Below are 11,296 nucleotides of genomic sequence, written 5' to 3'. Positions count from 1 at the left end.
CAGGTGCTCTTCAGTACTTTAACATCCTTTATTCTAATTCTCACAACTACTGCATTTTACAGAGGGGGCTGGGATATGAACTGGTGTGTTTTGACTCTGGGGCCTGCTCTAACTCCTGTCCTACATTAAATTTAGAAAAATATGCAGTGACAAACAAATGCATGATAAGTGATTTAAAATGGTGATAGTGACGGCAAGTTATATGCATGTGCTGCACGTTCTCTCTCTCTCTTCTGCTCTCTGACATTAAAGGCTTGGTTACTCAAGGCCACAGTTATAGGATGTTTAAGTAAACAGTCCCCCCTTCTCCACTCTTTTTTTTCAAGACAAGAAAATGGAACAGAACATCAGGGAAGGAGGCTTCACGGCATCTCAGAGCAGCTGACTGGCCTGTGCAGAGGCTGTGCGGCCACCTGGCCCGGCCCCCTCCCGCTGTCATGGCCGGGGGACCCTCTGTGCTGCTGTAACCACGAGCGGCTCCTCCCTGGGCGCCAGGACGTCCCTGCCCGGTGCGTGTCTGGAATAGGCACTTAGATCAACGCTGACTCTGGAGCCCGTCCCTGGGTCCTGCAGAAGGGGCCAGAAGGTCAGCCAGACGGGGCTTGTCTGTCTCCCTCCCCTTCCCATGCCACCGTCTCCCCACAAACCAAAGCTCAGCTTTTGGTCTCCCACAACCCCTCGTGACCCCACCCGAATTGGCTTTCCTGCCTTCTGCTTTGCGGAGTATAACTGTAGTGCTTGTACCTGCTCACCAGGGGTCGCAAAGTCCTGGCTCACTTACCCCAGCTGGCTGGGTACCATTTCTGAGTCCAGGGGCCAAGGGAATTTACACACATACACCTGGTGTTTGTATATTTATCTAATAGGAATCTTTTTTTTTTTTTTGCTTCTGTCAAGAAATAACTAGCTCTCCTATTGTTTTTTCTAGACACATGCAGCTGTGTCTTTTATGTATTTCTTCCGAGTATATAGAAGAAATAGGCAACACTTTTCCACTCAGAAAGTCATTCCACAGGGTTTGGATAGGGCTAAACACCCTCCACCCGCTCCCCGCTCCCATAAGCTCAGGCGTGGGAACAACTTAGGCATCGCCAATCAGATCATTTCATTATTCTGGCCACAGCCATTGGATAAGGGATGGTTTCATGGGTGGTGCTGGACCAATCAGAGTGCTCCCTGAGACTTTCCTGTTCCTGATTTCTGGGAGGAGAGCTCTTCTTTCTGAGGCTAAGCTGGACTCTGGGTGCTGGCAGCTGTTCTTACCCTAGAAAAGCTCTAGAGAAAGTTTGTATGAGAAATGGAAATACAGGCAGAACCCTAGTGATATTGACTGAGCTCCTGGATCCCCCTATGCCAGAAGCCTTCATACTGCTTCACTTTGGGGTTATATATACACACCAACCACACACACACCTTTTTTTTTTTTTTTCTTTCTTAAGTTGGGATCATCTGGGATTCTGTCACATTTGACTGGAGAGTCCTTATACAAGAACCAACATTCCGGAAATTTCTACCATGTGCCAGGCACTGTGCTATGCATTTTAAATACATTATCTGTTTTAATCTTCTGTTTAAGGGCCTTGCATGGTAGGCACGATTACCTCAGTCTTACAAACTGGAAAAGGGAGTCTCAGAATAGGTAAGTAAATGTCTCATGAGCATACAGCAAGTGGCAGAGCAGAAATCTGTGCTTTCTGTCCTGAACTTCTACACTGCTTACCATCTTTGCTGTTCATTGGCATTTGGGCTCATATCACTTATAGCATTATTTCATTTCTCCATGGCCTTACATCTGACTAAACCATTTCGATTGTAAGATCTTGATGGCAGGGACTGTGATATGTTTGCTGGCTCCACTGTCATCACCACTACGCAGGCCCACAGCACCCAGCATCGGGTGAGGCATGTCATAAACCTTGAACAAACCCTTGCTGAACTCATGACGTGCCCATGGCACTTCACAAAAGGCTAGTCAGAGCCCGAATCGCGGGAGACAAGACACGGGGCAGAGTGTGCAGTCACGTCTGCTGAGCTAAACATGCTTTTTGCAATCAGTACAACCAGTTCTCCCCAGGAGCTGACCCTGATGAGTCTCCATCTTTCATTCATTCAATATCCATCCATTCCTACATTCGACAAACATTTTCTGAACATTTATCGTATACCAAACATGTTGTACATTTATCATATACCAGACATGTTGTACATTTGTCATGTACCAGACATGTTGTAAGACTCAGGATACTAAGTGAATAAGACATGGCTCCTGCCCTCAGAGATCTTATTTGTAACTGCCTTTTAATTACCCTGCAGCAAATTTTCCAAACCATTAGCAAGTTGCTGTTAGAATTGTTGACCAGCTCTCTGGATTGTTCATCACTGGGGCTCAAGCATTGTCCAGGAGGGGAACATCAGCCCCCATATTGGTCTTTGTCAACCAACTTAGCCCCACTTCCACCAACAAGGCTGCCACAATGTACAACTCCAGGGGGCACCATTCACATAAACTAATGACATTCTCAGAAGTTGAGCAATGCACAGCCTGTACAGCTATACACGGCAGCCTTGATAACGCAAACAGGACCCATTAATGATAGCCCTTCCCATTCACAGTCACATTTGTGAAGCACTTTACAGTTTACAAGGAATTTCACCTCCATTGTGTCAGTTGAACCGAGAAATTCTGTTTTGGTTCCCATAATGCATTCTCTCTCCTCTGACCTTCACCCATGGGATTCTCTGTTTGTTCCATGAGCTCCGCATAGCCACGCCCTCTCAGATGGTGACAGTCCAACTGAACTGGTGACAATTACCAAGCACCAAGTCACATTACCGGCCCCAGGCTTTCTTCCACCCAACAGCACCTACCTGGAATTAGCAGTGGCCACAGCTTGGCAGAGGTGACTGTGCTGGTGATTACGAATGCATTTCTTATTTGTCTTTTCAGCCCTGAAATCCTGTCAGTGAGGAGAAGCGATAATAACGTGTTATTAAGCTCTTTCTGGGTAATGTAATTCAGGAGTCAGGAGGCATTTTGGTCATTTATGTCTTTGAAAAGCTTAGAATAATTTTCAGTGTCATTATCCCCCATTTTAAGCCAGGCTCTAATATATAAATATAGATCTGGCCACTCCTGTGGGTATATGTAGATACACATGTACTCTTAGATGTGCACATATGATGTGTATATACGCATGTACACAAAACACAGGATGTGGGCAGGTATGTGTAGAGTCAACAGAAACTTCCAGTTATTTATAGATCTATGTATATGCATAATAACTCCTCCTTTTAGGATCATGGCTACTATAAGGTTCTATCCAGGTTTTCAGGAATTAAATTTTATTCCTAGCTTCTGCCTTGACATGTTGCAGAGTTTCCATTTTTGCTCATCATTATAGTAATGAAAGGAAGAACTTCGTTTACAAATACACCTCCAAGTTGTGCAGTGCCAACATATAGGGACATTTCAGTTGCCCAGTCCTCTCCATCACACCGCCTTTCCAAGTTATGGTTCCCAGTAAGCTTCTTAGAGCTTTTGATTCCAACAGAAAATGTCTTTCTACTAACTGCCGATTATTTGCTGATTTTCCCCTAACACCTTGTACCTGGTGTTACAGGAAAGGTGCATCTATGGTATGTGCTAATCGTACTTGCTAATGGAGTTGGTGCTTGTTTATAGACTGGAATTTCCAAACTGGAAGGAATGTGAGATTGTATGAGTTGGCTCCCTCTTTGCACAATGAGGAAGGGGATGGTCAGAGCGGGCAGTAACTAGTCCCCGGTTCCTGAGAGTCAGTGGCAAAGCCAGGATGAGTACGCATGTCTCCTGGTCCTCCAGCCAAAGCTCTTTCTGGTAATGTGTTTCAGCCCTCATGGACCACTTAGCCCCACTCTAAGTGTGCTCTTCCTACATTTCTTGTTGAGCACAGTGATGGGGACTGTAGATGGGGTCCTCCACAGTCTCGGTGCAGTCCTAATAAGCTCTTATCAAGGCAGTCACAGTGCAGTGGGAAAAACACGAAGACTAAAAGCTCAGTTTCTAACTGCAGCTTTGCCAAATGGCCTTGGCCAAGTCTCAAATGCTCTGTGCTCATTTAGTTACCAGTAAATTGGAAATAGTAATAGTATTGAACCCTTACAGTTGTTGTAAATTAATACACATATAAAGTGCCTGACATATCTTATGTGTTGGCTCTTACTGTTGACCCTCACCTGCCTACAGCATTTTCATCTTGTCCTCACTAAACTCTTCATCTGCAGTTTAGACACTGAACTTTTTTCAATTGAAATATAGTTGACTAAACACTTAACTCTTAACAAGACTTGTGACCTAGTATTTCCCATCTACAGCTTTACCTCCTTTAAGATAGTTTCATCCACTCCCATTGCTCCCCAAATTTACGTCTTCTGGTCCCGTTTACATGAAAGTCCCACAGGTCTTATATTAGCTTCATTCATTGATTTAGTCATATAGATATTTACCGAGTGCCTGTTATGTGCCAATAACTTTCTAGGTGCTAGGGATTTAGCAATAAATAAAATAGCTTCAAATCCTTGTCTTCACGGAGCTTATAATCCTAGTGGGGGTGGTGGTGGACAGTATCTCAAGTCATGATACGTGCTGTGACAAGAGGGCAGGAAAAGGGGACAGGGAGTTCTGGAGAGAGGGCAGACGTTACTATTTAAATAAGAAACGCCTCCTTGATGAGATGGCGTTTGAACACCAAGGAGATAAGGGACCAGCAGCTTGGCTATCTAGGAGACTATTCCAGGCTGAGGGACCAGCAAGTACCAAAATCCCTGAGGCTGGAATGTGCTTGGTCTGTTTGAGGTACAGGAAGCCTGTACGGCTGGAGTAGAGTATATGAAAGGGTAGTAGTAGAGATAAGATTGGAGAAGTACTTCCATCTAAAAGAAAGCATAGTTACATAAAATAATGCAAATGAGAAGATAGCCACCCCCTCCCCCAAGAGGAAAGACCCAAAGTCTCATCAGTCATTGTGTCCATCTCTGACTGATGTTTTTCTCCCTTCTACTTCTCTCGTCATCTCATTTGATATTCTAAAGACTAATTTAGAAGATTAGCTGCCACTAACGCTCCTTGTGTAAAATAATAGGGGAAAGAAAGAGGAAGAAAAGACCTAACAAAACAAGGAAGAATATATGCATATTTACTACATTTTTGCAACCGGCCTCTGTTGATTATTGTAACTTCCTTCTTCTGCCATCTATCCCTTGTTCCTTTTGTTCTCAGCCAGCATTCAGCTGTTCAGGGTTCTCTATCTGGTAGAATGACCCAAGCCTTCCTTCCTGAAGGCTGCGCTCTCTTGGTGGTTCTTCTCGTATTGCTGTAGTTTTCCATTAACTTTTACTAAAGGACATAGATATACAGAAAGCTATAGGAACCCAATGTTCAAAATTAGTACAATTAATTGTGGGACAACTAGACATCATTTGCCTGCAGATGTGATATATAAGTTCAATAGGAAATTCAAAGCATCCTTTTAAAGTATTTTGACTTTATGTGTTAAATCTGAATCAAACCAAGCTTTTAGATTACGACTATTTGCATTTGTCAAAACACATAGAACTGTAAAGTAAAAAAGATGATGTTTTACAGATATAAATTATACCTCAATAAATATGGCTTTAAGAAACCCAAGCCTTGGACTTGAGAAGAAGCAAAGATGGCGGAGTGAGGTGCCAAGGCTATCTGGCCTTTGGGCCAAGGGGAGGGCCGGCCCCCTGGCGCTCAAGTGCTTCTGCTGGCCCGTACGAGGAAGAACATTTTCCTTGACTTGTAGGTGCTTTTATATTCATCTCGGAAAGAAAACAAAATTCTGAACTCAGGATTTGGCAAGTTTTGAATCAGAACTGTCTCGTCTTCAAGCAGAAAAGGTTATTCAAGCTCAGTTTGGAGTTGAGATATAACAAAAAATAAAAAATTACCCAGATAAAATGCAAAAGAAAGAAAATAAATTGTATTATCCTAACAAGCTATTTTATTTTCCTTTATCCTTTGAAAGATTACTGGATGAGGAATCAGGAAACGTGGATTTTAGTTCTAGTTACACCACGTGGGAATTAATTATATCAGACAAACCATAGTACCTATAGACAAATGTCTGTAGAAACTAATAAATGGCACAGAGCTGGGACTTCCCTGGTGGTGCAGTGGTTAAGAATCTGCCTGCAAATGCAGGGGACATGAGTTCGAGCCCTGGTCCGGGACGATCCCATATGCTGTGGAGCAACTAAGTCTGTGTGCCACAACTACTGAGCCTGAGCTCTAGAGCCTGCGAGCCACAACTACTGAGCCCGTGTGCCACAACTACTGAAGCCTGTGTGCCTAGAGTCCATGCTTCACAACAAAGAGAAGCCACCACAATGAGAAGCCCGTGTACCGCAACAAAAAGTAGCCCCTGCTCGCCACAGCTAGAGAAAGCCCGCGCGCAGCAGCGAAGACCCAGTGCAGACAATAAATAATTTTTTTTAAAAGTGTCTTTAAAAAAATAAATAGAGGGCCAGAGCAAAATGTAAAGAGATCCCAAAGTTATGCATAGCGTGTAATATATAACAAATATTTCATTGAATATTAGTCTGCTAATGGCCCAGGAATGAAGGTTTGCATCACAACAGGTAAAGAACTGTGATCATCTGAGTGCTTGCTGAAGGCAAAAGGAATACAGAATGGGTAGTGGAAGAGGGTAGTTATAAATACCAGCTATGACCATGTGACCAGTTACAGGAAAGTAATTGTCATGAATATTTCCTCCTTATTTTGTTATGCATATGTTTACGTGTATATGCGTGTTTATGTTTTCTTCCCTTTCTTTTCCCATATCATGTAACATAAGATGTACTGAGTTTTTATTATAGTATTTAAGTATTAATTTTACATCATAGTATTTAAGCTATGAGATATCAAGGAGAAAAGTATCACTTAAGGACTTTACCTCCTTTCCTGGAGGAGGGTTTAGTGTGTATTTAGTTGTATGCAAGATAGCTATGACACGTTAGGAAGATTTACAACCTTGTTATTGTCTTTATTTGGAGATTAAGTGTGGGTTTAGGAGATGCACGTGGATGCCAAGTTAACACCTAATGATTAAATTTATGTGTCAGCTTGAGTGAGCCAAAAAAAAAAAGAAACCCAAGCCTTTAGATCTACCGCATTTCGTGGGAAATTCTAGGGATTAAGTGACAGCATAAGGAGATAGACATATTTAGAATTTGGGACATTCTATATGACAGCTGGCCTGACCTCTTCAAAGGGTCAACGTCATGAGGGGGAATTGTCACAGATGAGACAACACTTAAGAGCCATAATAAATTTATTGTGTGAAACTTAACTGGATCCTTGTTTCAAAGAAACAGGTATAAATTTTTTTTAGGACAGTTATAGAAATTTGAATATGAAGTGAGTTTTAGGTGGTATTAAGGAATTACTGCTATTTTTGTTACATATAATATTGGTATTGTTAATTGGAGAAGTATCCCTACTCTTTGGAGATACATGTTAAATATTTAAGAATTAAGTGTCATGATGTTTTTAATTTACTAAGAAATGATCCAGTTATGAGGCAGAAAAGGCAAAATATTAATAACGGTTAAAAGTAGGTGGATGGTATATGGGCATTTATTGTATTCTTTTCTTTCCTGCGTGTATGAAATTAGAATTAAAATTACATTGAAACAGACAAACAAAAAACAAGAGAAGGCTGCTGCCGGATCCATATAGCTGCCCTACGCAGCCTGTGGACCCAAAGTGGTGATAGACCATAGGATCTAGAGCCTACTGGCCACAGCAAAAACTCATACCTGCTGAAACTGGCGCTTCAGCAACTGCCACTGGCAAAGGAAGAAGGGCTTCTGCCTCCCTTCCACGAATCATGGGTATGTGATTGACCAGATGAATCTAGAACCCTGCTGGCCAGGGGCATCCTACCACACAGGTAATGGAGCTTAAGCCTCAGAGCCCCTCAGTTGCACAGGCATCTTCCAAGACCCCAGAAGGGCCTTAGCAATGTGTTCATGGGGTCATATGCTTTTGCAACCATCTTTGCAGAAGTAAGATATGTCAACTGAAAATAGTTAAGATTGCTATTTCGACTCTGATTTTCCTTGTGTCATGGTATTGGATGACCATGTGTTGTGTTGGATGGTATTGGAACGGCCATGGGAATTTTGGGGATCCAGCTAAGAGGAAGTTGAACTGTAGGTACATGTAGTTGGTGTTTGACTGTATCTGCTTCTGTGGTTTGCGGTCAATTCCAAGTTGTCCTGTTGTAGGAATGGCTTCCATGAAGACACTTACTGCTCACTGTGCCATCTCCCTGGACTTTATGATATCAAGATGCAGGGCCAGAGGTCATATCATGATGTGAATGTGTCCTATGCTCATCATCAGAAGTATTTAGCAGTGGTGGAGGAGGAAAAAAGGCTGAAATGTACAAAGCCAGAAGCTAGTCTGTGTAATATTCTTCCACTTACCAGATGTATAAAATTGTAAGTGGAGAATTTGGTACTCACTGGTGTCTAGTAAAATGGAAGATTTCTCCTATCAGGAACATGCTCAGTAACTTAGCTTACACGTTTACAAACACCAAGTAGTTTTTGATGGGTGTTATGAATCGTAGAGTTTATCAGAATTCCTATATTTGTAGGGCAGAACCTGCAGTAGTACTACAAATAGTATGTTTCATATGTTTTATGCGTATCAACAATAAAAATAAATTTTAATGAACCATGCTGAAAGAAAAATTCAATTATCTTTTTATTTATTTTCCATTAGATATTACAAAATCTTATCTTATGGAAAAGTGATCAAAGATCATGTAGCACAAAAAAAGTAGAAAAAAAAACCTGTTATAAAGGTATGTTGGGAAGGTGAATAATTATTTTTCCTGGGTGTAGTGATGTTTGTGTTATTTCAGCTTTTAAAAATTTATAATGCATTATGATTTTTTCCCTTATTTTAAATAATTATTTGTAATTTTGTGTTCTTTTACTTGAAGAAGGCCTGCACAATTGTATAAGCTTTAGACAGGAGATGTCAGAGCAAAAAGATAGAATTCTAGTCTCTATGACACTTAGAAGCCCATGGCAGCTCTGGATGGCCCATCTCCAGACTCCTTTTATTTAAGGGAGAAATAAATATCTTTCTTGTTTAAATGACTGTGTTTTTGGCTTTTCTGTTATGAGCAACCAAACAGAATCTTAACTGATATGCCCTTTGACTCAGCAGTTCCACTTCCAGGAATTTGTCCTGCAGATACACTGGCACATTTGCAAAATGTTGTATGGTCAAGGTCATTCATTGCAGCAAAATATGAGAAACAATCTTTATGCTCATCAATGGAGACTGGTTGAATAAATTATGTACATCCATGCAGTGAAATAGTAAGCACTGTATATTAGGAGGAAGCTTGTCATATTGACATGGAATTATCTCTAAGGTATATTGTTAAGAGAAAAAAGTAAGTGCAGAAGAGTGTGACTACCATGCTATTATTTGTGTTAAAGAAGAAAAATATGCCATTGGTTGCCTCTGGGGGCGACTGAATGGCTGAGGACAGAATGAGAGGGAGACTTTTTACTGTATTCCTTCTGAATAATTGTGAACTTTTAATCTATTAAAAATAAAATTAAAATAAAAACTAGAAAACATTCTTATAATTAATACTTGTATAACAAAACATATTGTTTGCTAAAAAAAAACTCTTTTCAGATAAAAAAATAAATAAAAATCCCCTAAGTCACCCATAAATAGAGATGCCATATGCCTGGCTTGCCCAGACAGTCCCAATTTACGCCTCTTTCTCTGGAATAATTGTCAATATCACCTCACTTCACTCTCAGCGGTGTCCTGGTTTGGATGATAAATTGTCTGGTTAACCCACCCACAAATTACATCAGACCCCTTAAGAAGTCCAGCCCAGCCCGTGATGAAAGTGATCCCACCTCTTTGACTGATGACCAGATGAAGTAGTTGGCTTTAGTTTAGGGACCTTGAGTGAAGAAGAACGTGTTTTTAATGATAAATGGATGTCAGTGAGGTGGGCAATGATCACACCAAGAAAGGCAATAGGGAGTGGAATAAACCGAAGGTCTGATGGCTTCTCTTTATCATCTTGTGCTGATGCTGGGGCATTGCTTAGTGGGAGGAATGGTGGGTGAACCACTGTTTTATTTCTCTGATTATTTTCTCTCTCTTTTTGCTGTATGATTACATGAACAAATGTTACATGCACATATGTCATGACTCAACTCTGTAGAATTTACCATGTTGTATTTGCAATCTGCCTACACCTCCAGGATTATGAGCCTTGTGAGGGCAGTGACTGTGATTTCTCCCTGTGTCCTGGCACACAGTCAAACTCACCAAATGTTTGTTGAATGAATGACTGAACTCTGCAGAGACCTGCGCTGACATCTGGTGCTCTCTTCCCCACAGCCTCTGGTTGTCATATCTTGAAGACTGTAATATTTATGAAGGCAGGAGCTAAATTTACTTGAATCAACACTGGAACCTCAGCGCAGAGTACTGGTACATAGTAAGTACTAATAAATGTCAGTTTAATGGATGAATGAATGATGCAGTTTTAAAAAAGTTTTATTGACGTATAGTTGATTTACAATGTTATGTTAATTTCTGCTATACAGCAAAGTGATTCAGTTATACATATATATATTCTTTTCCATGTTCTTTTCCATTATGGTTTATCACAGGATATTGAATATAGTTCCCTGTGCTATACGGTAGGACCTTGTTGTTTATCCATTCTATACATAATAGTCTGCATCTGCTGACCCCAAACTCCGAGTCCTCCCCTCCCCCACCCCCACCGCCTCCCCCTTGGCAACCACAAGTCTGTTCTCTTATATCTGTGAGTCTGTTTGTTTTGTAGATATGTTCATTTGTGTCATATTTTAGATTCCACATATAAGTGATATCATATGGTATTTGTCTCTCTTTTTTACTTACTTCACTTAGTCTGATAATCTCTAGGTCCATCCATGTTGCTGAAAATGGCTGAGTAATATTCCATTGTATATATTGTATATACCACATTTTCTTTTTCTGTTCATTTGTTGATGGACATCTATTGTAGGTTGTTTCCATGTCTTGGCTCTTGTAAATGGTGCTGCTATGAGCATAGGGGTGCATGTATCTTTTCAAATTTTGTTTTGTCCGGATATATGCCCAGGAGTGGGATTGCTGGTTCATATGGCAACTCTATTTTTAGTTTTTTGAGGAACCTCCATACTGTTTTCCACAGTGGCTGCACCA

The 11,296-nt window shown here is 41.0% G+C and overlaps 1 protein-coding gene across 5 annotated transcripts in view; it reads left to right on the top strand.

Moving 5' to 3' along the window:
• Positions 1-11,296, top strand: part of ADCK1 (aarF domain containing kinase 1) — a 155,542-nt gene that overhangs the window by 128,391 nt on the left and 15,855 nt on the right. For all 5 annotated transcript variants that reach the window (XM_033850775.2, XM_033850771.2, XM_033850774.2 and 2 more), the window contains one exon: positions 327-10,559. The gene's annotated coding sequence lies outside the window, so the exon portion shown is untranslated. The remainder of the gene's footprint in view (positions 1-326; positions 10,560-11,296) is intronic.

Source organism: Tursiops truncatus, chromosome 2, assembly GCF_011762595.2.
Source record: "Tursiops truncatus isolate mTurTru1 chromosome 2, mTurTru1.mat.Y, whole genome shotgun sequence".
In the NCBI taxonomy this organism is placed as follows: domain Eukaryota; kingdom Metazoa; phylum Chordata; class Mammalia; order Artiodactyla; family Delphinidae; genus Tursiops; species Tursiops truncatus.
The sequence above is the reverse complement of the archived record's forward strand: the minus strand, read 5'-3'. Positions and strand labels throughout refer to the sequence as shown.